The 25,530-nt window shown below is 42.4% G+C and overlaps 1 protein-coding gene and 1 long non-coding RNA gene across 9 annotated transcripts in view; one reads left to right on the top strand and one right to left on the bottom strand.

The window, feature by feature from the left end:
• Positions 1–25,530, top strand: part of LOC105499060 (formin homology 2 domain containing 3) — a 497,377-nt gene that overhangs the window by 112,466 nt on the left and 359,381 nt on the right. The gene's annotated exons all lie outside the window — the stretch shown is intronic.
• On the bottom strand, positions 10,360–16,353 carry LOC139360104 (uncharacterized). The gene is made up of 5 exons (XR_011617222.1): positions 16,220–16,353; positions 15,933–16,096; positions 12,744–12,910; positions 11,184–11,382; positions 10,360–10,494 (listed from the first exon to the last, which is right to left on the bottom strand). It is a non-coding gene; the product is annotated as an uncharacterized lncRNA (long non-coding RNA).

Here is a 25,530-nt window from a genome sequence, read left to right as displayed (position 1 = left end):
CAGAAGGATTCAGTTCAAAGATCAAATCATATTTTAAAGCTATGGAGATCTTCTTCTTTCCTTTCCACTTTCTTTGGAGGTAGAGGTAAGTGTCAGGCTCATGTGAGCCAAACTGATTGTCATGGAAGGCTTGCAGGATGCAATTTAAATTTTCAAGTTTTTATTTTTTGGCCTACATTATTTTATGGATGTGTGACATCTCAAGGTAGGATTTTTTTGAATATGTAAAATACAGGTGGAAACAGGATAACAACAACAACAACAAAAAAACGGTAATGGAATAAAGCTAAGGACCAGTCTTGATAGAACTCGGGACGAACAAAGAATTTGTGCTTCATAAGTTTCCCAAAGAGCTAGCTGTGAGGACATGTTGATATGACTGTGAACATGCCAAAATATGGAACAGATGTGATTCTTGTCCACATGGAGGAATAAGTCTTGTTTGTGGCTGTAAGGTTCATGTATACTGGGAATTGCATAATAATTATTTTCCTTTTTTTCGCCCTTTGTTGGTTAAATGAAGCGAGGCTCTGTTTCTATTTAAAACGTGGCATTTCAAGTTTGCCCTGTGGGTTCCAGAAGTTGAATCAGCTGCTCAGTGGTCTGTGCCCAGCAGTGCTAAGCATTTAGTAGGTTTTTGATAATGGTGAGGTGTCAAATTCATTTCGGTAGTGTGGAGTTTGATGAGCTTTGATCTGCCCTAAGTTCACATTGTGGTCTTGTCTGTTTTTTTTTTTTTTAAAGCAAGGTGGCACCTGCAAATGCTTTTAGAGGCAATGAGAAATGGGGACCAGTTTTCATGGAATGCTCATAATGCTGGTGCTGGGTCACCTGTCACACTGATATGGCATTTAATAGGCATTGCTGCTACAAATACAGCTGCTGAAATGTGGCCTGCCACAAAGATACTGATTTGAGCTGAGTCAGACAGCTCACAGATATACTGGTCCTCTTGCCTCATTTTATTACTCTTATGTTTTTGAGAGCTAGATTTTATAACTTTGTAAGAGTTTTCCTCTCAGCGTTTCTACATGGGCCTCAAAACAGCCTTGGCATGTGTGGGAATGAAGATGGCGCATTTGTGTCAGGACCTTCTGGCATAGAATTAGGAGTGGTTGGGAGTGGGCAGAGAGGGATGCAAATACCTTTTACAGGTGACATTGAAAAGGTGTGCATTTGGGTTAGCAAACTCTTTTTGAAAATCTGCCCCCCTGGCCTATCAGTCATCTTCACTTTGGAATGAATGAATTTGATCTGAGATGAGCTGCCCTTGGGGACTGGGAGCTCTTATATTTGGAAGGTTATTTCGGAATTTTGGAGTTATTGATAGCGCATATTCTGGCTGTCAGCTTGAGTCAGAACAGTCTGTAAACCACTTTAATGGACTGGTAAAGAGAAGAGGCTGTTGGCAGGAGCCCATAATGGCAGACTCCACTAGGGCACTGTCTGTGTGTGATCAGACCATGTGTGTGTTCTCACCTGGCTTACCACATCACCCATCTGTCCACCTACTTACCTACCCACCCACTCTCCAGTAAACGTTGACCAGGTGCACCTGCTTCTGTGCCTGCTGTGGGATGGGGTCATGCCTGAGTCCAGTGCTGTGCACAGAGAAGGGCTTCAGGGTCCATTAGTATCCAGTGTAATCGCTTCATGTGTCTGGACCAACTGATCAGTGGTGAAGATATGCCTGCTGTACTCTGCGTTCCCTGTCTGTCTTTGCTCACCTCTCAGTTTCCTCCTCCAAGGACTACTGTTGTTCCCCTTTCCCCACCACATAGGAATGTGGTCCAGAATCACATGTGAAGCTTTTTAAACAGGCAAATGTAGAGCGGGCTTGAGGGGGCTTTGTAAGGCCACAGAGCTTTTTTGGGTGATTCCAACCTGCAGCCAAATTAAAACGTAATACTTTACAAACTCTGTTTGCTCCAGTCTCTACCAATTTATTGATCCTCCCTAATGTACATTTCCCCACCAGCATGCTCCCTGCTGTCTGCCAGTGCTCATGAGCACTAATGGTGGTGGTAACAGCCCTCCTGCTTTGGTTGCACATCTGCCAGGGACTCTGCACCTTGTAATGACCCTCACACTCACTATTTCAGTTTAACCGAAGTCCAACAGGCTTGCAAAATAGGTGTCATCATTCCACTTTACAGATAAGAAAACTGAGGTTCAAAAAGATTCCCAGATATCAAAGACTCGAGCATACGTGGTAGAGTAAGAATTTGAATTGAAGTCTGACTTCGAAAACACATTTTCCCATATGTCAGGCTGCTTCTCTAAACCCTACTGTGAGCTTCTGCAGACACCCTACATGAATCCGTCCAATGTAGGGTAGGATACAGAGTGTGCATTCCTGAGCTGCCTGGGTTTGAATCCTGGTTCTGCCACTCAGTGGTTGGTACTTTGAATATCCTACTTAACTTCTGTGCCTCAGTGTCCTCATCTGAAAAATGATGATACTTATAGTAATACTTGTAGGGTTGTGGTGAACTGAGTGAGAGCTAGTAGATGATCAACGATTGTTAAATAGTTTTCAAGCTGCACAATCCTTTCTCATATGATATCTTATGGGGAGCAGAGATGTAAGGTAGATACATGATATTGGAACTGTTTGGCTGAGGCTGAGGATCATGTGGCCTTGGCTGCTCAACTTCCTGTGGGCAGAGACCCCTGTGCCCCTGAGACTGCCTTCCAGAGTCCTTGCGGCTACACTGGATGACACCTTCTCCAGGAGCCACATTAGCATGAATCCTCTGTCCTGTCCATTTACCAGCCTTTCAAACTAGTAACAGAATTTACTTGTTAATTATTAAGGTCAGCTGTGGAGGAAAGAAAAGGCTGAAGTGTATGCAAGAATGTGGCGATATTAATGTGGTATCTCCACGATGACACAGTCTCAGTGGGATGTGTAGGGCAGGTCCTGCATTGGCGGGAAGATCTGCATGCCCCACGGGGAGGGGTGTTTGAGAAGCTAAGGGTTAATGCCCTGAGGTGGCAGTGGTGTGGGCCAGGCTGATGGGTGTTATGGGGCAGCTGAAGGAGGTGTGAAGGGCATGGGGGGTACAGGGGAAGGGCTGTCTCATGGCACCGAGTGGGAAGATGCCTTCCAGAGACTTCTTGGCAAACAGAGGTGGCACCATCACCGAGGAATGAAGCTGAAGACCAATGTAGTGAGTTGGCCCATACCCAGGACATAGTGCCAGTGGTTACTTGGAGCAGGGGTGGAACAGCCAGTTATGGGCACAAGCACAGCCAAGGAGTTGGCAGGAAGGAGCCAGGGCTAGAAGTGTTGGGATTTGGCCAGGGCTAAAGGGTATCCATCAAGGGAAGCACAAGGATGTCTAGAGCCCAGGAGCCAAGCCTGGAGCATGTGGTGGATCACCTCCCAGGAGCAGGTGGGCTGCATGACTCTACCATGAATGGGCTGATTTATGGCCGTGTGAGTAAGTGTGTGAGCGATGATTGAGGCAAGTGGTCACAATGGCAATAGGTTGACCTGGTCATGGAATCACTCATTCTTATTGCGGGGAGGGGCTCACTCCCCCTGCTGGGAAGCTGGGCCTGAGAGCATCAGTGGCTCCACAAGTTAAAGGCAGGGCAAAGACTTGAACTGGGGCGTTTGGACTTTGGACCAGTGCTTCTCACTGGGCTGAACCTTGCAGCCCGGCAAATTCCATCCCTTTCCAGGAGGAGACCACCAGAACCACCATCCTCCGCTGACCATGGGAAACCTTCTTGGGGGTAATTCTCTTTGAGCAAGATGAAGGGGCATGCACATCTCCTTCGGCACCTGCCTTGTAAGAATTAAGCTGCTGGTCTGAAGCATGCAAGCGTGATACCCATATAGAGAAAAGAAACAGCTTTTCTAAAACTGTGATAGCACAGTCTAGGAGTTCCAAGCGGTGGCGGAAGCTCTTCATCTATGCTGTTGGCTGTCATGTCTGATCACCCTTCCCTACCTTCCTCACCTGGCTAGCTCCTTGCTGTCTTGCACTATTCACCTCAGTGCTCCTTCCCCCAGCAAACCTTTATTTTATCTCCCTGGTCTGGGAGCCCAGGGTTTGTGTTCCCAGGAAACTTCGTGTGTTGTTGTTGACTCACTTTCCCCTCTACTGGGCTCAGAGTCCATTGACCTTTTCTCTCATGTCTGCGTTCTCATGTCTGTGTTCTCTCACATCTGTGTTCTCAGTACCAGGCATTATGCCCATTTCAGGGCCTGGTATACAGGAGGTGCTCAATAAAAGTTTAGTGAATGAATAAAGAGGATGTAGTTTTCAGTGAGTCTTTAGGGTTGACCATCAGATACAGACTTTGGTCTGTGGAAAAGCTAGAGCTTTGGCCCAGAGCTCTGGGGATGTGGCCTGGGTGGTTGCTCTGGCAGCACAGTGGCTGCTTGAGGAAGAAGCTCTGTCCTGAAGGTGGCTTCGGGGTGGCTCATTCCACTCTTAACCATCCCTTCTGCCCCTCTGTTGACCTGATATGTTGCTGTTGGAGAAAACAGGGCAATAATGTCCATGCGGGAGATGATCAGAGGACAGGGTGTTGCCCGGGTGCCCCATGCCTGTCCTGTCATGGTGCTGTGAACCTCCCGGAAGTAGAAGGGCTTTACAAGCTGTAATTCACATACTATACAATTCACTCACCTAAAGTGTCTGATTCAGTGATATTTAATATTGTTACAGAGTTATGCAACCAGCACCACAATTTTAGGACATTTTCATCATCCTCAAAAGAAACGCCACACCTATTCGCAGTCACACCCAATTTCCCCCCGATGTCTCCAATCTCTGGTAACCATGAATCCACTTTCTGTCTCTGTGGATTTGCCTATTCTAGACATATCATTTTAAATAAAATCATATATAGCCTTTTATATATATAGCCCATATATAGTCTGGCTTCATTCACTTAGCATAACTTTTCAAGGTTCATCCATATTGCAATATTCATTGGTACTTCATTCCTTTTTGCAGCTAATATTCCATTGTATGGATACACTACATGTTGTTTGTCCATTCACCAGCAGATGGACATTTGAGTTGTTTCTACTTTTTGTCTACTATGAATAACGCTAGAATGACATTTATGTACAAGTTTTTGTGTTGACATGTGTTTTTACATTGCCTGGGCACGTACCTAGAGTGGGATGGTTAGATCAGTTAGTAACTCGACATTTAGCATTTTAAGGAGCTGCCACATTATTTTCCAAAGCAGCTGCCCCATTTACATTCCCACTGGTAATGTATGAGGGTTCCAGTTTTTCCACATTCTTACCAACGTGGTAAGAATTTGTTTTTGTCTGTCTCATTGATTATAACTGTTTTAGTGAGTTTGAAATGACATCTTGGCATGATTTTGATTTGCATTTCCCGTGTGGCTAATGGCATTGAGCATCCTCTCCTGTGCCTATTGGGTATTTGTATATCACCTTTGGAGAAATGTTCTTCGAATCCTCGGCACTTAAAAAATTGAGTTATTTGGCTTTTTTTATTGTTAAATTTTGTAGGAGTTCTTTATATATTGTGGATACAAGTCCCTTATCAAATAATGCTTTGCAAATATTTTCTGCCATTCTCTGGGTTGCCTTTTTGTATTCTTGATGATGTTCTTTTAAGCAGAAAATTTTAAATTTTGATGCAATCTAATTTACCCAGTTTTTTTCTTCTTATTTTTGCTTGTAATTTTAGCTTTATATCTAAGAAATCATTGCCTAATCCAAGGTCATGAAGGTTTACTTCTATTTTTCTCAAAGACTTTTATCATTTTAGCTCTTACATTTAGGTCTCTGATCCATTTTGTATTTAGTGTGAGGTGGGCGTCCAACTTAATTTTATTGCGTATAGATATCCAGTTATTGTAGCACCATTTGTTGAAAAGACCATCCTCATATATTTTTGATGTTAATAAATGCATTTTAAATTTCACTTTTAAAACTTTTAAGTGCTTTTGTAAATTTCTTTGGGATCTGTTGTGAAGAAAATTATCAAAATAATTCCTCAAAGGTTATCATTTGTTACTATGTGATCCTGAATGAGGAATCAGTTGATTTCATATCTGTCTGTATTTGAAACTAACATTCATAAAAGGATATTTAACCGTTGAATTCTGGCTCCTAAGACAATGAAATCTGGCTTTGAAACACCTTTATATTCCTATTTTTTAGTGGTTGCATTTCATCTTAGTTTACTTCATTTATTTTTTATGTTAACTGCCTTATTTGCTTTTTATTTTTGTCAGTATAATATAGAGTACCCACATTTAAAATGTTTGGAGCACAAAATAGAGCAACTGATCTTGTGGGTTTATCTCCACCACCTGGCCTGAGTGGCCCAGGAGGATGCTGTAGTTACTAATTTTCAAAAAGGGTTAAGAACCAAGATTCTGATCCCTGTTTTTAAAATGAAAGCCCCATAACTTACTCCCGTGCCATTTGGCACTCTACTGCCTCTGTTCCTAAAACAAGGCCACCATTTGGCCATTTGGGAGATTGACATGCCCACTGGCTTTCTCCTGTTGGATAGCCACTGCTCCAAGCAATGATGCCTCTCTTGGCCTTTCTTCTCTCACCCCCAACCAGATGGCCCTAAAATAGACTTTTCCTGGTGGCCCATCTGCAGAGCAACAAACCACTGGAGTGGTGAGTAGGATTTGAGCCCTTTGTGTAAGGGCTCTATGCTTGCCTAATTATAACCAGAACTGTTCCCTGCAACCCCCCATCCCACACAGGCAGCAAGGGGCAGGGCTGGAGGGCAGTTAATAATGCTCAGGGTCATTGCTTTAGGGGATGGGTTGCAGGCGATTGAAAAGCTGCTCAAACTTACTGCTCTTTCTTTAGCAAGCACAAGTATGATGAGGGAATCCGTATGAATGCAAGTCCCTTCTGTATATATGTTCACATCTGCATTTGAAGAACAATTTGAGAAAAAGCTCCTTACCAAGATAATTAAAACTACTTTAGTTCTAGTGTTTAAAATTAAACTAAAATTTATAGACATATAGCTTACTCTAAGGGGAAAAAGTGATACCAATTTTAAAACACAAAAATGTTGCTGCAATGCACATAATTTAAAATCAGCGTGATTGGCAAGTGACAAGGACTAAAATCAGATTTATTCTTGAACGACTGGGAAAGCTATCCATGTGTTTTGGAAAGATATTGTGCCATTTTCCCCATGTTAAAGTAAAAATGATTCTGGAGAAGAGTTGCCCAGATGAGCCTATTCTTCCAATAAAGCAAGACTTAAGGTAAAGAGAATTTGCTCTTGAAGCAATTTTATAAAAGTCATAATACTTTTTGCTACAATCATTTCAGACTTTTTTTTTTGTTTTGATTAAAGGATATTTGCTGTTGAATAAAATTAAGGCTAAAAATGTTAGGTATAGAAGTCTAATGTTGAAAATAGCACAAAAAGTCAATATATAATGAAGAATGAATGATACAAGAATTTTCTCGTCTTCCTAGCAGCACGTTGCAGTGGGTTTCTGGGGGCAGGAAGAGGTGGGGATGGAAGCCCACAAAGGCCATATTGTTGCCTTGGAACTGGTGTCCTACACAACTACCTGTGAGGTCTCCCTGGAGCCTGCACAGGGCCGCTGCCTACCGTGGGCCCATGGTGAACCTTTGTTCAACGAAAAGACACAACTGAAGATCTGGCAACGGGCGGGGCCGGAGCAGAGAACTGCACCTTTCCCAGAAACACAGTTGTGTAATTTAGGCACCCTGGTTTTCAGCAATAGGCATCAGAAATTTGTCAAAAAGATGGACTGTTCCTTATGTTTTCCGACATAAGTCCAATGCTGTTGTCAGATTGTGTTTGGAAAAAGAAACCTGAAGAAAAGATGTCTTGGTGATGCGTGGACAGTGATGTCACCCCCCCCCCACCCCCAGGGGAACAAGCAGATTTTCCAGGTACGCGGCTCAGCCTTGCCTGTGTTCGGCTCTGTCTCCAGAACATACACATGGACACCCCCATGAGTCTGTGGCCCCTCCCAGAGGTTTAATATTTCCTCTAGTAAAAAAGTCGAAAGCATGGCACACTGGATTTGGGACCTAGGAATATGGCAGCCAGTTTTTTTTTTTGGGCTGTGAGCGGAGGTCAGGCCTGCTGAAGGGAGGAGGATGCCCATGCTGCTCAGCAGGCCTGGCACGACCATGGCTTTCCTTGTGGATGGCAAGTTGCTTCTGGAGGTAAGATTGACTGTCCCACACCAGATCTCTATTTATCAAGCACAGCTGCACCCCTCATGTTAGGCAGCCTGGATTTATGTGCTTCATTCGTGGCAATGCTAAGGCACACAATTTAGAGTTACCAAAATACCTATGTTCCCTTTATTCTCCAGAATTCACAATGCCCTACATATAACTTAAACATTGTCTTAGTGTAGCAAAATATACATAATACAAGAATTTCCATTTTAACCATTTTAAGTGTACATGTCACTGTCATTACTTCCATTCACCATTTTGTGCAACTATCACCAAAAAGTATCTTCAAAACTTTTTCATCTTCTCTAACAGACACTGTAACTACTGAGCGATAACTTCCCATTCTACCCTCACCCGCAGCCCATGTAACCTCTAATCTACCTTATGTCTGTATGGATCTGCCTATATCATTTTTAAATTTTATTTTTAAAATTTATTTTAAGTTGGGGTCATAGAAGCAAGGCTTACAGAAGAGTTTCAGAGTTTCGAAAGAGGACTTGAGGTTTTATAGTTTTTCAGCTGAGCACATTTAACTCAGCAGGTCCACCTTATTTGGCACACTAGACAGTTGCTAGGAGAGATGAACGAGATGGAAAGAAAGATGACTGAATTCTTGAGGACCTGTCGTGTATCAAGCACAGGAGTAGCTGCATGAATGTGCCTGACTTCAGCTGCTCCTCATGACAGCCTAAGTGAGCAAGTTATTTCTGTTTTAGGATGAAGAAAGCGAAGCTCATTCACATAAAAGTCCTATTAAAAGTTGAGATTGAAAACCAAATCCTACTGACCTCAGATGTCCATGTCTTCCTATTACTTACTGCTTCATCCAGAGTGCATAAAGGACACGTAAGGGGTGGAGTGTGCATTTCCATCCATTATTACATTTAGCAGAGTGAGTTCCAGAGCCAAAGGTGGCAGCAATACCAAGGAGAGCTGCTGCCCATCATGCCACGGAAGCTCCAGTCTTACCTTAAGGCTGCAGCCACCCAGCTACTTGTCCATCCACCCACATCAACTCATCCCATCATTAATTAGTGCCAGTTATATGCCAGACCTTGGGGGATGAGCCCGTGGCCCCTGGTGGCTGTCATGCCTGTGATGATGATGGCAACAGTGGTGACAGTAGAAGCCACTATCCGTTTATTGAGCACATTCTGTGGGCTGAGCCTGGGTAGGGTGTTTCAGGAGTTTTAACCCTCACAGCCTGCCAGACAGGTGGCAGTAGGTTTCTGGGGGCACAGGGAATGGAAACTCACAAAGGTCAGATTGAAGCTGTCAAGAGATCACTTGGCTGGTGGCAGCAGGAGGGCTTCCTGCAGGGCTGTCTGATTTCTAGCCTACCCTCTGTGGTGGGTGAGCAGAGCCCCTTTCTCCAAGCCATTTTCTTGGGCAAGACACGGACACCTCAGTAGCCAAGGGACCTGGCTAGCAGGAGGGGGCGGTGAGTTTGGGAACTGGGGAGCAGGGACCACCGGGGGGGATTATTGGACACCTCCATTTCTGAGTCTCCTGGCCAGGAGGGCCTCACAGTGTTTCAGAAAAGTGTGAGGCCTCTGCCGAGTGCCCATTTTTCATGGACAGTGCAGGCTGAGGTGGGGCAAGACCCCGATGACTAGGGCCATAAGAGAATAAAGGTGAGTCCACTGCCAGAATTCTGTGGTTAGTGCTAATTCACTCAAAGGAGAGGCCTGTCCTTGATGTCTGTTCAATCACATTTCGCGTATATATCTGTCAGGTTTACGATCTCATTTTGTTCTTCACAACAAATCAGCAAAATTCATTTAGGAGGGAGCAGTGAGGCTGAGATAGGGTGTAGCGTGAGAATTGATTAGGCTGTCAGAGAGCAAGAGAAAGGGGAGGAAAAGAGGTTCTGAAAAGAAAATGTGACTTCTTAAAACCTTGTCAGCTCGCAAGGATTTATTCATACATCATTAAAATTTAAATTACATGATTTGTTCTGTCACTGAGGACAAATGGTTCCATTTCAGCTGCATTTTGTTTGAACTGTTTTATTCAGGCAATAAATACTTAATTGGTTGATTATTTTAAAATTTACCAGGCTGCAGTAAATCTATATTTAGCAGAAACCCAAGTCATATGGTAAGTCATTTCCAGTAGGATTAAAATTATCAGCATGTTTCTCAAATCTTAAATGCCAAACTCTGGACTATGTTCAGTTTTGCATTCTTAATTTCAGGCAGACATTTTCATTCCATTGGCATGTGATTCTTTTTCCAAGACTACATAATAATGGTGGCATTTTTCCTTTCCATGCCGCAGCAGCCCTGCAAGAGAGAGAGAAATTTGGTCTCTTTGATTGATGAAGTTTGGTGACCTAACCAGATGACTGTCTTTCTCTTCCAGACTGCTTAACTCTCAAATCAGCTGGAAACGAATTTGTTTTTCAAACATATTTCAAGCATATTGAGTAGCGAATATCATATACATAAGTGTTATTTCTTTTCTTTTCTTTTCTTTTTGAGATGGAGTCTCACTCTGTTGCCAGGCTGGAGTACAGTGGCATGATCTCTACTCACTGCAACCTCCATCTTTGGGGTTCAAGCGATTCTCCTGCCTCAGCCTTGCGAGTAGCTGGGAGTATAGGCGTGTGCCATCACGCCTGGCTAATTTTTTTGTATTTTTAGTAGAGACAGGATCCACCATGTTAGCCAGGATAGTCTCAATCTCTTGACCTCGTAATCTGCCTGTCTCAGCCTTCCAAAGTGCTGGGATTACAGGCATGAACCACCATGCCCAGCCGGGTGTGATTTCTTAACCGTCTGTGATTACATTGAAATATGGAAAGGTGGCTTGGACATTATTTAGGAAGTGTGATGAGTCTGTAAGTCCTGTCACGTGGGCATCTTGATTCACATCCTGGAACTGCGGCCTGTGCCTCAGACACAGTTGCCTGAATGAGCCGTGATCCACTCATTAACACACCCTCCACAGCCACTGGGTCAATAGCACTTACTTTGTTCAGTTTCTACTCTGCTTATTAAGGATATGTAATTTTGATTTGTGAGGTTATGCCCATGAGTCCTTTCTCCATTCCAGTTGCTGTCAGCTTAACCTGGGCTTCTTGGCATCTCTGTGTTGGACTTTTGCATCACTCTCCCTCTGGATTCTCTGCCAGCTCTCCCTTCCTCCATATGCTTTGCAGGGTGATCTTTCTGAAATGCAGATCTGATTGGGATACTTTGTCGCTTAAAACCTTTCAAAGCCAGCCCCTGCCCCCTTGCCTTCAAAGCACCTCTGTGTCCTTAGAAGAGTGTACAAGCACCTCTTCCTGCCAGCCCAGTCTGCTTTTTCCAAGCAATTAAAAGCCAAAGGCATCTATTTCTTCAATTCTACTTCATTCCTACCCACCACTTCCACCCTGGCCCTTTGGTGAGAAGTACTGAAGGAAATCAGAATATATAGATATATATTCATTATATATATATTTATATATATATACACACACACACATACTTTTTTGTATATATACACATATTTATAATTTTTAAAATTTAACTTTTAAGTTTGCAAGTTTGTTATATAGGTAAACTTCTTATGTCATAGGGATTTGTTGTACAGATTATTTCATCACCCAGGTATTAAGCCTAGTATCCATTAGTTATTTTTCTTGATCCTCTCCCTCCTCCCATCATCCACCCACTGATAGGCCCCAGTGTCTGTTGTTCCCCTCTGTGTGTCCGTGTGTTCTCATTTAGCTCCTACTTATTAGTGAGAACGTGTGGTGTTTGGTTTTCTGTTCCTGCATTAGTTTGCTGAGGATGATGGCTTCCAGCTCCTTCCATGTCCCTGCAAAGGACACGATCTCATTCTTTATTATGGCTGCATCGTATTCCGTGGTGTGTATATACCACTTTTTCTTTATACAGTCTACCATTCATGGGCATTTAGGTTGATTCCATGTCTTTGCTATTGTTAATAGTGCTGCAATGAACGTGTGCATGTGTCTTTATAATAGAATGACTTATATTCCTTTGGGTATATACCCAGTAATGGGATTGCTGGGTTGAATGGTAGGAAATCAGAATATATATACGTGGCTTTATTTCATGAGACCATGTACCTTAGAAGCCTTTTTCTACAATCACACACTTTGTTGTTGATATTGCTCTTCCATAAATTTCTGTGCTAGTGAGGGATTGTTAAGAAAGGACGATAGCAAATATGAAGCCTTTAGCTGACTTCCCCTCCCCAGAAATTTAAAAAACAAGCCACTCAGTGAATGAACTGCCTTAGAGAAGATTATAATGTTGGCCTTAATTTCTTTTACCAACTTTCCGTTTCTTGAAATGCATCTAATCAACTTCTATTAACTGTCCTGGAAAATATTTTGGTTTACAGAGCTTTTTGTTTTTAAAGTAAGGGTTACCACTAATTTAAGAAATTTAGGCTGAAAATGTTACTTTTAATAAAAAGGAAATGTCTTAGGCATATTAATATGTATAATTTTGCATATCACAAGGTGCAATCATAGTGTTTGGTTTTCGGAGCAAAAATGACACTTGTCAGTTCTCACTTTGATTTGCTGACGCTCTTGCCCCTTCAGGGTGGGTTGCCATTTGGAATTCGGAAATGCCGTGGCTTCAATTTATTTAGACAAACATATCCATGTCTGATTAGTTTCAGAGTGGTGGTGGTGATCTGAGTATGGATGTCCATAACAGCTTCACATTTTCATGTACTCTGAAAAGGAATTTTATAGAGGTTATTATTTAGAATGTCTAATTCCAAGTGAAGAGTTTAGGGGTGGAAAGTTTGAATACAATGCTTTATTCTCTCGTTGAAGTTTTGTAGGAAGCTCATGGGTTGCTTTTGCAAAAGCAATTTGAAGATGTTCCACATTAGTTTGAATGCTTTGTATTGAAGAATTAGAATGTTTAGGGTTTGGGAGTACTTCTGTGAAATTGAGGTAATGGGAGTTTAGGTTTATGATGATGAAAGTGTGTGTGGAAGGCATGTGGCAAAATGTTGACTTTTGCTGCTCAGTTTTTCTTGTAGGTCACAGGTTGAGTACTCTTTATCAAAATCTGCGTGTTCTTGCTGGGTGTGGTGGCTCACACCTATAACCCCAGCACTTTGGGAGGCTGAGAGGCAGGAGTATCTCTTGAGCCCAGGTGTTTGAGACCAGCCTGGGAAATAAGGTGAAACCCTGTCTCTACTAAAAATACAAAAAATTAGCTGGGCATTGTGGTGTGTGCCTGTAGCCCTGTCTACTTAGGAGGCGAAGGTGGGAGGATTGCTTGAGCCTGGGAGGCAGAGGTTGCAACGAGCCGAGATTGTGCTATTGTACTCGAGCCTGGGCGACAAAGTGAGACCCTGTCTGAAAATAAAATTAATAAAAGAAAATAAATCTGCATGTTCTTTCTATAAATGGGAATTTTATTTTCATAAATAAGATTAAAATAGTGGTCTGGGGGTAATTAACACAGCGGGAGGGGAAGAGTAAAAAAAGTGTATGGTTCTAAAAAGAACTTACAATGTTAAAATCATGGTCTATTACTTTTATAGTAGGTCTGGCTATAAACATGTTAAATTTTTACCCAGTATCAAATTCAAGGAAAATGTTGTGAAACAACATTGGATGCATTCAAAGGAATTTTAAAATAATTATAATTTGCTGTCTTCTCCTTGGTCAGAGGGTACTTTGGAATCTTACTTTGAGCTGTGCAGGCAAAAGGAATTATTCCACTTTTCTCTATTTGGCTTTGCTCTGTTGTTGACTATTCCTCTTGAGTTCAAGTGGAGGCCTCCTGGACAGCTGGTGGCCAGGGCAGCTGTAGTGACCCAACTCTAGTGTGCCCCTCCCAAGGATGGGGCTCCCAATTTAGCTGTTGGGTTTGTACATAAAATGCCACAGCACAGCAATCTGAGCTCTTGCTTTCTGTTTAAATAAAAAGGCAGATGCTTCACACATGTTTTCATGAATTTATATAAACCATGGAAGGAAAGAATGCTGATGTTCAATAGGAACCTTGTAGCAACTTGTTACTTGTAATTTTTAGGTTTATTGTAAGAGCAAACGCAGAAAGCAAACCTGCATCTGTGCTGACGCTGGGTTCGGACTAACCCATGCTCTTTTAAGTGCCTAAGTAGTGGGTGAATGGAGCATCTATAAATAGTGAGTGAGTGTGTCTGACAGACCTCAGAGACTGGAGGGATTCCTTGGGCCAGCATTGTCTCATGTGGCCAGGGAGGAACACAGCCGAGGGGAAGGAAGTACACTCTCTCTTGCCTTTCTTTCCGTATCAAGAAGAGTGGATTCTTGAGTCAGGGAGTTATCCTGATGGTCTACTGGGGACACCTAAAGTAGGACTGACAAAAGCTTTGCCCCTTCCTTGAGGAAGACACTGTATTGGGTTCCATGACTTCTGGAGGCATCTGGTGCCTCCCAACCGGCTACCCTGCTAAGTTACACTCGATTAACTTTTCTGTCTCCTCTCGGACTCAATGTTTTATGAAGCTGAGCTTCTCTTGGAATGTGGAGCCTGGAAAGGGAGGAAGTGTGCCCTGGGCATTCCTTAAAGTTGTACTGGATTCATACTGATCTGTCCACACTCTCTCGGGCCTCTGTGACAGCGCCAGGCACATGTCACTGTTGAATTAATTGATGGTGTACACTTGTTAGCAGACGAGCTACAGTTGAGGGTATAGTCTGTGGCTATCAGATACAGTCAGATGTCATGTGGGCCAAAACTTACAACCTTGGAGTCATAAACCAGCTGCGAACACCCAGGAAATGAATCGTTCCATCTGAGCCAACCTGCAGTCTCCTCTCTCACTTGCCACCTGACACTGGAGCACCCCTTCTGGTGTGATTGAAGAACTTCTAAGTGCCAGCCTACCTACACCTGGTGATGCACCAGTGTCTGTGTGCTGCCTTGGGAGGTGACTGTGGGATATGAGGATCTTATATAATATAAGCTAATAGTTTTGCATATGGCTAGCCCTTGTTGGCTTGGGACAGCTGGTTTAACAACCAGCTTTTAGATGACACTGGGCAGAAATGTGATGTTAAGTATTTCTCACTCCCATATTACAGGATTTTTTAAGAGCAGTGTTTGCCTAAAGTAAGAACCATCTTCTGGGAGAGGGGTCAGGTGGGACCGCTAGTTTTTGGCCAGTGTCTTTTAGCTTACCTATGATTCACTTAGATGGTTGATACATTCCTTGCCCATTCTGATGGCTTTCTGACCATCGGGGACTGTCTGGTGCAGTGCAGGATAGTAAGTAGGAAGCCTTATCATCTGAAGAGTGTAAATAGTAAATGGAGACGTCTCTTGCTAGTCTTTCATTTCAGCTGTTGACTCCTCAGTAGTGCTGGATTTTTGATGTTTATCACTGTCTCTTTCACCCCCACCCTCTCTTACCCAGAAGACAAATGGTGAGGTTAAATTTGGCCACGACTCAGCCAAAGTCTAGTGGTAGCCATCAGGAAAGAGTGTCAGAGGTCTTAGATTTGGCACTTGGGCCCTTCAACTGTTTTTAGTTTTCACTAAGGTTGAAACTATTCTGGTTGAACTTATTCTGGTAATAAGCTGAGAACAATGTGCTCCTGGGTGTGTTTCAAAAACAGAAACATTTTTAAAAATGGAAATACAGATTAGGGTAGCTTGCCACAATGATAGTCATGTATAGGGAAATACACACAAATTGAACTAAGTCTAACTTTTATGCTTAGATAACAAAAAGATACTTTCGAATTTACCAAATATTCATTCAAGCAGTCACCAGTGAGGCATCTGGATAGCTTCTTTTGTAAGACTGTTCTTATTCTTATAAAGTTAGTTGGCTCTGAAAACTTTACTTCAGTTGATCCAAGAGTTTGAGCTGATATTTCAAGGATGTTAAACTTTGCAACCTAAAACAAAACTGAGATTGCATATGATTAGTTTTTGTGGCTTAAATTTTAGAATGAAAAAGGCAATAATGATTGGCTTATTTTTTTTTTTCTCTCTTTAGAAAACGTTTCATAGCAGTAAAGGTGATACATACTGTTGAAAACATGTAAATGTAGCTCTGCGTCCAGGGGTGTTGCTAGCAGATTTTTTTGAAATAATTCTCCAGAATCAGCAGTCAACAAGGAAAGAACAGTGACTTGCAACCTGGAAATCCAGCCAGGACTGCCATGAGTGTTTGTGGTAGTTTGGGATCACATGCCAGTTCTAGCAGGTCCATGCTGGTCCGGGTGGCAGCCCCTGTGTGGATAGGCAGTCTATAGTGTGGGGGAGTGGGTACCTGAAGAAAGAGAACTGTAAAGGAGTCAGCATAGCACCCCAAAGCCTTCTCTCCTGGATTGGGAGACTGTCATAACTTTTGGAGTGGCAGTGGTGTTTCAACAAGATATACAAACCTTATTCTAATTTTAAAAAGCTATTTAATTAAACTCCATATTTAATTTTTTTTTGAAAAGGTGGCACGTTCACATGGGTGCAACTTTGAGAAGTATACAATGATTTATAGTAAAATATCTCACATTACTATTCCTTCTCACCTCTGACTTTGCTCTCTGCTTCCTTACCTCAAATTTCCCAATTGGCCGCCACATGTAATCATTGTTATTAATATCCACATGTTTTGTGGATGAAGACAAATATATGTAATTTACACTTCCCCTTTTAAAAATAAAAGTAACATACCATATATACTTTTTTTCATTTACTATTTCTTGGGGCTCTTCCTATACTACTAAATAAAGGGCTTCCTTTTTCTTAACAGCTGAATAATATTCAGTTCCATGTACATAGGAATCCTATTTAACCTCTCCCCTGTTGAGGGATAGTTGGTTTGCTGTCTATTCTTGGCCATGGTAAACAATGCTGCAGTGAATAACATTGCATATATGACATTTTGCACATGTGTAAGTTTACCTGGAGGATAAATTTCTGGAGGTGGGATCGCTGGGTCAAATGGTCTGTGTACTTGCAATTTTGATAGATATTGTCAAATTGCCTTCCACAGGGCTTGTTCTGATTCCTTTTCCCACCAGCAATTTGCAGCCGATCAATGTGAATGTGCTGGAATGCCTCTTAGGGCACAAAATAGTGATATAAAAAGTGTGTTTTACATGCAGGTCTGAAGTGCACTGTTCCAAAATGTGACCTCCCTGCTTCCTGATGGTGCAGAGGTTTTAGTGAGTCCTGCTATTGTGTAAGACAGGTGAACCCTGTGCAGTAGTGCTTGTTGTCCATGCTCGAGGGCACACACCTAGTGGAGCAACAGCAGGCCTGAGGTCTACCTCACTCTGCAGGCTGACCTGAGGGGCTGCTTTTCTCCAGTACCCCAGCAGCAGCCCTGGCTGAGAAAGCCTTTTTGAGAAACAAAGGATTCGATTTATTTTCACAAATTAGTGTCCTTAAGTAAACATTTGATAAATTAAATCTGATTAATTTAAGCATTGACTGAAGCCATTTTTATCAAACCTGTAGGAAGAGTGTATCAAGAAGATGAGCAATCAGCTGAAAATTTTAGTATTTTTGAAACTGAGCAGAAAAGGGTTAACATTTTACCATGTCACCATTTTAACGTGAGAAAGGAAACCACCCAGCAAGAGGTAGAGAAAGGACAGACCAGAGTGCTCCTGTTGCCTCCTTCCTGGGTCATCCCCCTTTGTGGCTTCAGTTTCTCTGCCATTCCTGGCGCTCTGCTTCCTGGAGGTACACATGTCCCCCTCACCCTTGATTCCTCCCCTGCCCTCGATTCACACGCCCTCAAACTTCATGTTCAAATCCTCATTCTGCTATGCTATGTTATTCTGCTATGAATTCAAAATTTTTAAGTAATGAAAACTTTGATAAGAGCAAATATACATTTATGATTTTTAAAAAGCTATAATTTTTATGATTTAATGCCATGATTACAATTTTGGGATCTCACTGGAGATCAGATTGGGTTCGACTAGAAAATGAACAGGTGTGGAAAAGGAAGTTGGAAATGGTCTGAGTTGAATTTGGGTGAAGTTCTCAAAGTACGTGGAACAGCTGATGTCATCTCAGCATGTTGTTTCACTACAAAAGCGAGGTCATCTAACAACATTTTGTCACGGTGAATCTGATGAGAATTCCTAAGTACACTCTGAGAATAGAAAGAAGGTAGATGCCGCAGAGGGGGTCTGCACTGGAAAACTTCTGCTGCCATTTCAATGCGTCGAGCCACCTTGCCTTATAATAGTGAACAATAGTAGAAGTACCTGGAGGCTCCATAGAGGGGCCGTGTGCAGTGAGCATAGTGTCGAGGCACCATGTGACAACAGCACACAATTCTGAAGGTGAAAGAAGAATGGCATGAGAACAAGAAAGCGAAATGATTGCAGGCTCTTACATAAATGCAACTGACACGTGGGTTTTTAATTAACAGTGGTATAGAATGAATACAGTGATATAGAATAACACATTTAAAACTAAAACAAAAATCCCTATTCTGTTTCCTTATCCCGCTGTTGTTTTTCACGGCAATCGTCACCTTATACACTCAGTTCTGTGTAACACTTGTTTTTGAAACCTATATTTGTTTCAACATGATTGACATATTAGGGAACAATTTGAGCATAACATGGATTTCACATTTGCTGGTATAATTTTGTCTGCAGAAGCTCTAGGGGAATGCAGAAAACTGCCCTCAGCTGAACCAAGCCACGTAGGAATACACAAAACACACCCACACATACCTCAAGCATCTCCCACCTACCTCAGGTCATGTCTCATGTTTGAGCCACACCCATCCACATGTGGAGTTCCAATTTTCTCCTTCCTGATAATCCTCCATCCATCCCACAATTACAAGCCTTTCCGATGCCCACTTGCACAAGCACGCTTTGGTTTCTTCACAGTACAGTGCCATATTTTTTGTAGTATTTAGGTATTTCTAAGCCACTTTGTGGGTATAAAACTGCACTGTAGTTCTTATTAGGCTCCTCTCTTTTTTTCCCCATATGCCCTCTGGTGTAATTGTGAGATTTTTTTTAGCAACATGTATGTTGTGTTATAACAGAACTGCCTGACTGTGATTGACTTGGGTTTATTGTTCATGTTTATTGTCTTGTCCCCTCTCCTCCTCCTTCCCTGGTAGAATATCAGTACGTGAGGGCAGAGCCTTTTGATGGGTCACTCACTGTGGTGTCCTCAGCACCTAGAACAGTGTCTGGCACAAAGCAAGGCTCGATAAACATTTGTTGAATGAATGAATCATCAGATCATTTACTGGAAATAGCACTCTAACTATATTCTGTTGTAAATTAATGTTCTATAATAAAGAATTATTTACAGTTTTGCTTTCAGTTATCTGTGGTCAACTACAGTCCTAAAATATTAAACAGAAAATTCCAGACATAAACAATTCATAAGTTTCCAATTGTCTATTGTTCCGAGTAGCATGATGAAATCTCTTGCCCTCGTCCCTAGGCTGAAATCATCCCTTGGTTCAGCATTTATTTGCAGCATACACTACCTGGCCATTAGTCACCCAGTGGCCATCTCAGCACGTCGGAGCCACTGGGGTACAGCAGTGCTTGTGTTCATGTAACTCTTATCTGACTTCATAATGGCCCCAAAACACAAGACTAGTAATGCTGGCAATTCAGATATGCCAAAGAGAAGCCGTAAAGTACTTCCCCTAGGGAAAAGGTGAAAATTCTTGACTTAATAAGGAAAGAAACAAATTGTATGTTGAGGTTGCTAAGATCTACAGTACATAAGATATTTTGAGAGAGAGACCACATTCACATAACCATTATTACAGTATATTGTTACAATTATTCTATTTTATTAGTTATTGTTGCTAATATCTTATTGTGCCTAACTTATAAATTAAACTTTATCATAGGTATGCATGTATACAAAAAATATAGCATAGATAGTATCCAAGGATTCAGGCATCCACTGGAGGTCTTGGAATACATTCCCATGGATAAAGAGGGACCACTATATTATAGTTAAGGGACGTAGAGTGGCTAACATAGCTTATCAAGGGAAAGGGAGGGATGGAAATGTGGAATGTAGATCACCCGGCTTTTTAAAATTTGTATTTAAGAAAAGCTTTATGTTCTAACAACCTTTAATTCAAAGCTGATTAAAAGTAAGAACAATGAGAATAATAGCAAAAGTGGCCAGATCCATGAATATAAGATTATGTTCATTTAGTAAAGATAGTGGGGGAAAAAAAGCCCAACAATGGTGCTTGATTCCAAAATAATTTAATGGAGGAGAAATAAACTTAAAAAGTGTATAAAGATGATGAGTAAATGAGGGCATGTGTTGAGTGTGTACCTGTAATTGGTAGTTGAAATAATATATACATGTACATAGACACACACTTATGTGCATGTGACTTTGTGCTGCAACTCTGGGAAGCACTTCACACACTATTCCCTTTTCTAAATTTTTGAGACAGAGTCTCACTCTGTAGCCCAGGCTGGAGTGCGGTGGCGCAATCTCGGCTCACTGCAAGCTCCGCCTCCCAGGTTCATGCCATTCTCCTGCCTCAGCCTCCCTCCTGAGTAGCTGGGACTATAGGCTCCCGCCACCACACCCAGCTAATTTTTTGTATTTTTAGTAGAGACAGGGTTTCACCATGTTAGCCAGGATGGTCTCCATCTCCTGACCTCGTGATCTGCCCGCCTCGGCCTCCCAAAGTGCTGGGATTACAGGTGTGAGCCACGGCGCCCGGCCTTCACACACTACTTCATTTCATCCTCACAGCAGCTCTGCATGGTAGGGGATGTTATTTTTCTCATCTTTCAAATAAGGAAACTGGGGCATAGATAGGCTAAGTAACATAATGGGGATGATGCAGCTGGTAATCGGTGAACCTGGGACTGCGGGTGCAGAGTCCATGCCTTCATGGGTGCTGAGAGCATTTAACTAGGTCTTGGTGATACCCATTAAGAAGATTTGTCCCCTGCCTTCTAGGAAGAAGCCTTGGAGGTGTAAGTGGAAAATAACCATGGGATTGGTACACAAGCCAGCAGAGCCTGAGGAATTGTGGGGACTGGGGGAGCAGGTGCGTAACTGCCTTGTGTGGTGGGCTCCCCATCCATTAACTAGATGCTTTGGAAGTGCCTGCATACATTGAAATGAGCCCCAAATACCCCAAAAGCAAAACGCATAGACATGTGCATGAAGGAAGGAACTAATGTTCATTCAATTCCTACCTTGTTGTAAGCACTGGGCTAGTCGCTTCTTATACACTGTATTAGTAACTGAAGTTGTCAGATATGAGCTTAGTGTAAGTGTTTTTACTTGTTCTGTCTCATTTAATCTTTACAATCCTCCTGTGACTGGTTCTGTTATTATCTTCATTTTCCATAAAACCCAAAGAATGTGCCCAAAGTCACATAGTTATAAATGGTTTTGTTTAATCATCACCACCAACCAGTGAGATAGGAATTATTCTTAGAAGTAAGCACACACAACCAGGGAGTGGTACTGTTAAGATTTGAATGCAGGGCTGTCTTCACAGCCTTTGCTTTTTCCATTTTAAATAAGGCACACATTGAGTTGAGGTGTGTTTCTAAGAAAAATATAAGAGAAGATTTGAGACAGTGATTAAGTTCTTCCAAGACTTAACCAAAATCAATATGTACTTAGAATAATGGAGATCTTATATTTAAAAGAAAAGCAGTTAGCAAGTTGAATAGCCATTAGTCACAGAAGATAGGAGCCATAGATTTTAAATATGGTAACCATGAGACGAGGAAGATCAACACTGCCAGCAGAGGAGTTCATCTTAAAACTAGAGCTGATCTTGCTTCTCTAAATAAAAAAATCCTTCTTGGTTCCCCCTGTCTGCAGAATATGAATCTTGGCATGTCCTCTCTTGTGGCCAGTCTCTCATCACCTCTCAGGCCACTCCTACAGGCGGCCCCCTCTCCATCCCTGAATTCTGTGTGTTTTCATATAATAACATAGCATTGTTCATCCCTCTTCCCAAGGGGAGAACCTCTTTCTTTCTGGCAAAATCCAGTTCAAGTTTTATTACCTTGGGGAAGACTTCTCCAGATCCCTCAGGCAAAATTGAGTTGCTTCATTTCTCTTTCCCAGATCTTTATCAGTTTCACTCTTATGGATTTAGTACATGAGTTGCAACCACTGGCTGCTATGGATCACTCTCCAAATGGCTCAAGGGTTCTTCATGGATCCAGAGACTGTGTTTTATTCATGTCTGCGCTCCTGGTGCCTGTCTCAGAGCCTGGTATACGCAGTCAGTGTTTATGAAATGAGTAGACAGATGGATGAATGGATATGTAAATGATTCCATAAAAATGTGCTACGTGGGTAATAAGTCATTGCAAATTAGGAACTATTGCAGGCACTGTCACTGGATATATTTTTTATCCATAATGAATGTAATTGCTAGTTTTAAAAAATTGTTTCTTAAAATTCTTAGAAATTAGGATACAAAATAGGTTTTTAACAAGGCATGTTGTAGATATGTATCTTCCTTGGCTTGCAATTAGGAAATGTTAACATTTTATGCATTAGCTTTCCTGACTTTCCACATTCTAGGCATTCTCCTAGGTCCTGAGTGAAGCGTTCTCTGCTCACCTTCTCTGTCGTCTTGGCTAGCCTCTGCTGGGAACATCAAGAGCTGTGGTTCTTGGTTATTCTGTAGCTCGCCTCTAAGGCATGTATGATGCCTTAAAATTTTCATTATTCATTGGATTACTCTTGACCTTGACTCCCCAAGTAGATGATAAATTCTTAGAGGGCAGGAATCGTATTTATACTCTCTCTGAGCCCTCTAGCATTTCTAAAGTGGTGGACATGTCTGTGTAGTAAGCGTTAAAGGATTTTTCGTTGATGAGGCCATTACTTTCTTGTTTTGTTTTGACAAATTGCAAAATGCCCCCTTTTTCCATCTTTGGAGGAAGAATGACGGTTCATACTCTCTTGTGAGAAACACAGCCCTGCTCTGGCCTGTGAAGTGTATGGGAGGTTTACTGCAAGGATGCAGGGGTGTTGTGGAAAAGAGGAGCCAGAAGATCAACTAGGCTCCTGAGGGCGGGGCTGGGGGCGGGATGTGAAACAGAAGTTCTTGAGAGCCAGGCATCTGTGTCTGTCTGCCTGTCTTGTCACATGGTCTCTCATCCCTTCTTTTCCTAGGGCAAATGCCACACCTCCTGACTTTCTCTGCTGACTGGGCTCTCTACGAATTTATTGCTCCTTGAACATGACAGCAGAGTGGTCATTCCAGGGACCCTCACTGACTATTTTTTCCAACTTCAATATATTTCTTCAGAGGAGGAATTTGATTGGTTCCCTTAGGTCAGGTGTTCTTCCTGGTCCAGTCAGCTGTGGCCAGAGAGATGGGGTCACTGGGTGTCAACATTTTCAAGCAGGATTATGGAAACACATCTTCAGATGACAGTGTGGGCTGGCTAGGCACGCCAAGCTTCTGGAGTGAAACTTGAAGTATGTTTCAGCAGCAGTCAGTCGGGAATGTTAATTAAGGGGCCACAGTCGTCATTGCTTGGAGTAAAGATAGAGGTACCCTCTACTGCCTCATGAAGCTTTGGCCTAGGGAGTGGTACCTTGTGAAGGGTCTTGAGGTCCAATGAGAAATTGAGGGTTGTTTTCCCCGGAAGTCCCTGCCACCAGGAAATCTGGCAGAGTAGCATGGAGGACTGAGTGTCCCCTTTGTGGCTTACTGTGCTGTGAGAGTGAGACGCTGGGCTTCCTTACAATGTTGTGTGTGTCTGCTGTGTCTGTTTGGGTGAGGGGGGTGGAGTGATACCTTATATAATATGATTGCTGCCAGTCTTAAATTAGTAAACTTCAGTGGGAAAAGAGAAGTGAAGAATTAAGTAGACTTATAATTAATGAGATTTAGAGCCCCAGCAATGGGTGTAGAAAACACCTAGTTTCCTATGGAAGGCTCCAGGTAGGGGTGGAGGCACGTGGGACTCTTAGTTCTTATGGACAACTAGTATGTCACAGAGGAGCCTCCATCTGCCTTTTTGAAGCAGTCTTTATTTTTATTTGCTACAAGCAAAGCTCATTCCTTTGCCATGGGAAAGGAGAACAGCTTTAAAAACTATTTTTAGCTTGTTAGCATAGATAAGGAATTCTTAGGATTGGAGTACTAATCAGGAGATCAAGGTGAAAAGGAAATGAACATGCAGAGGGCAGAAAGAAGACATGGCAGAACTGAGGGCCAGAAGGAGGAGCAGCTCCACACCCATGGAGCTGGGTGAAGACATGAAGCACTTCTTGTGGGAGAGGCCTCTGCTGTTCTTTGCAACACCCAGAAGGTAGCATGAAATTGCTGGCACTAGGGCGGAATCTTGTTTTGCAGCAAGGAAAAGTGAGAAGCAGTCCTGGTGAGAGCAGATCTGCGGGCAGGTCTGTGGGTGGACTTCTGGGGCTTGTTCTCAAGTTGCGGTGGAGTGTTCGACCAGACTTTGCAAGCTCACTGATGGGAATGGGCGCCTGTTGCCTCATGTGGGCACCAAACCTCTGTGCTTCTCTCTAGAGATCTTGTGGTTCTGGGTGTGAAGCTGAAGATTCAGAATGATACATTTTCATCTCTTCTTGCAGTTGAAGGGTCTTCATTTGAAAGAGAACAAAGATATAGGACTATGCCAGCCCCTTGGTGTTAATGATCTAAATTACAGGTTATTTCCTTGTGCTTGATCTACATTTGCCACAAGACTAGGGTTGGGCAAATAAGCCAGTTTTTGTTTTTTTAGACGGAATTTCGCGCTTACTGCCCAGGCTGCAGTGCAGTGGTGCGATCTTGGCTCACCACAACCTCCGCCTCCCGAGTTCAAGTGATTCTCCTGCCTCAGCCTCCTGAGTAGCTAGGATTACAGGTGCCTGCCACCACGCCCAGCAAATTTTGTATTTTTAGTAGAGATGGGGTTTCTCCATGTTGGTCAGGCTGGTGTGGAATTCCGACCTCAGGTGATCCACCCGCCTTGACCTCCCAAAGTGCTGGGATTACAGGCATGAGCCACCGCGCCCGGCCAAACAAATTTTTAAAAACAAGGTTAAAAATATGTAATTCCTGGAAGTCTGACAATGATCTCTAGTAAAATCTATACAATCTATTACATGGTAGATAGTAATTTTTAAAAATTGAATCAGAAAAATCATGAGCATTTCTAAATGATTGCGGAATTACCAGGAATGAATATGGGTTAGCTAGGAGTGAGCATTGCTAAGCCAACCTCATATTGAGGATAATATTGGGCTGGTAGATTTAGTTTTGTGGAATAGATTTGCAAGAGACTCTTGTAAATATCTGTATGGGCTAGACATTAGCATGAATTAGATGGAGTCACTATTTGTTTAAAAACAATCTGTTGTTAT

This window comes from Macaca nemestrina, chromosome 19 (assembly GCF_043159975.1).
Source record: "Macaca nemestrina isolate mMacNem1 chromosome 19, mMacNem.hap1, whole genome shotgun sequence".
Taxonomy (NCBI): domain Eukaryota; kingdom Metazoa; phylum Chordata; class Mammalia; order Primates; family Cercopithecidae; genus Macaca; species Macaca nemestrina.
This window is presented reverse-complemented; position numbering and strand designations above follow the sequence as displayed.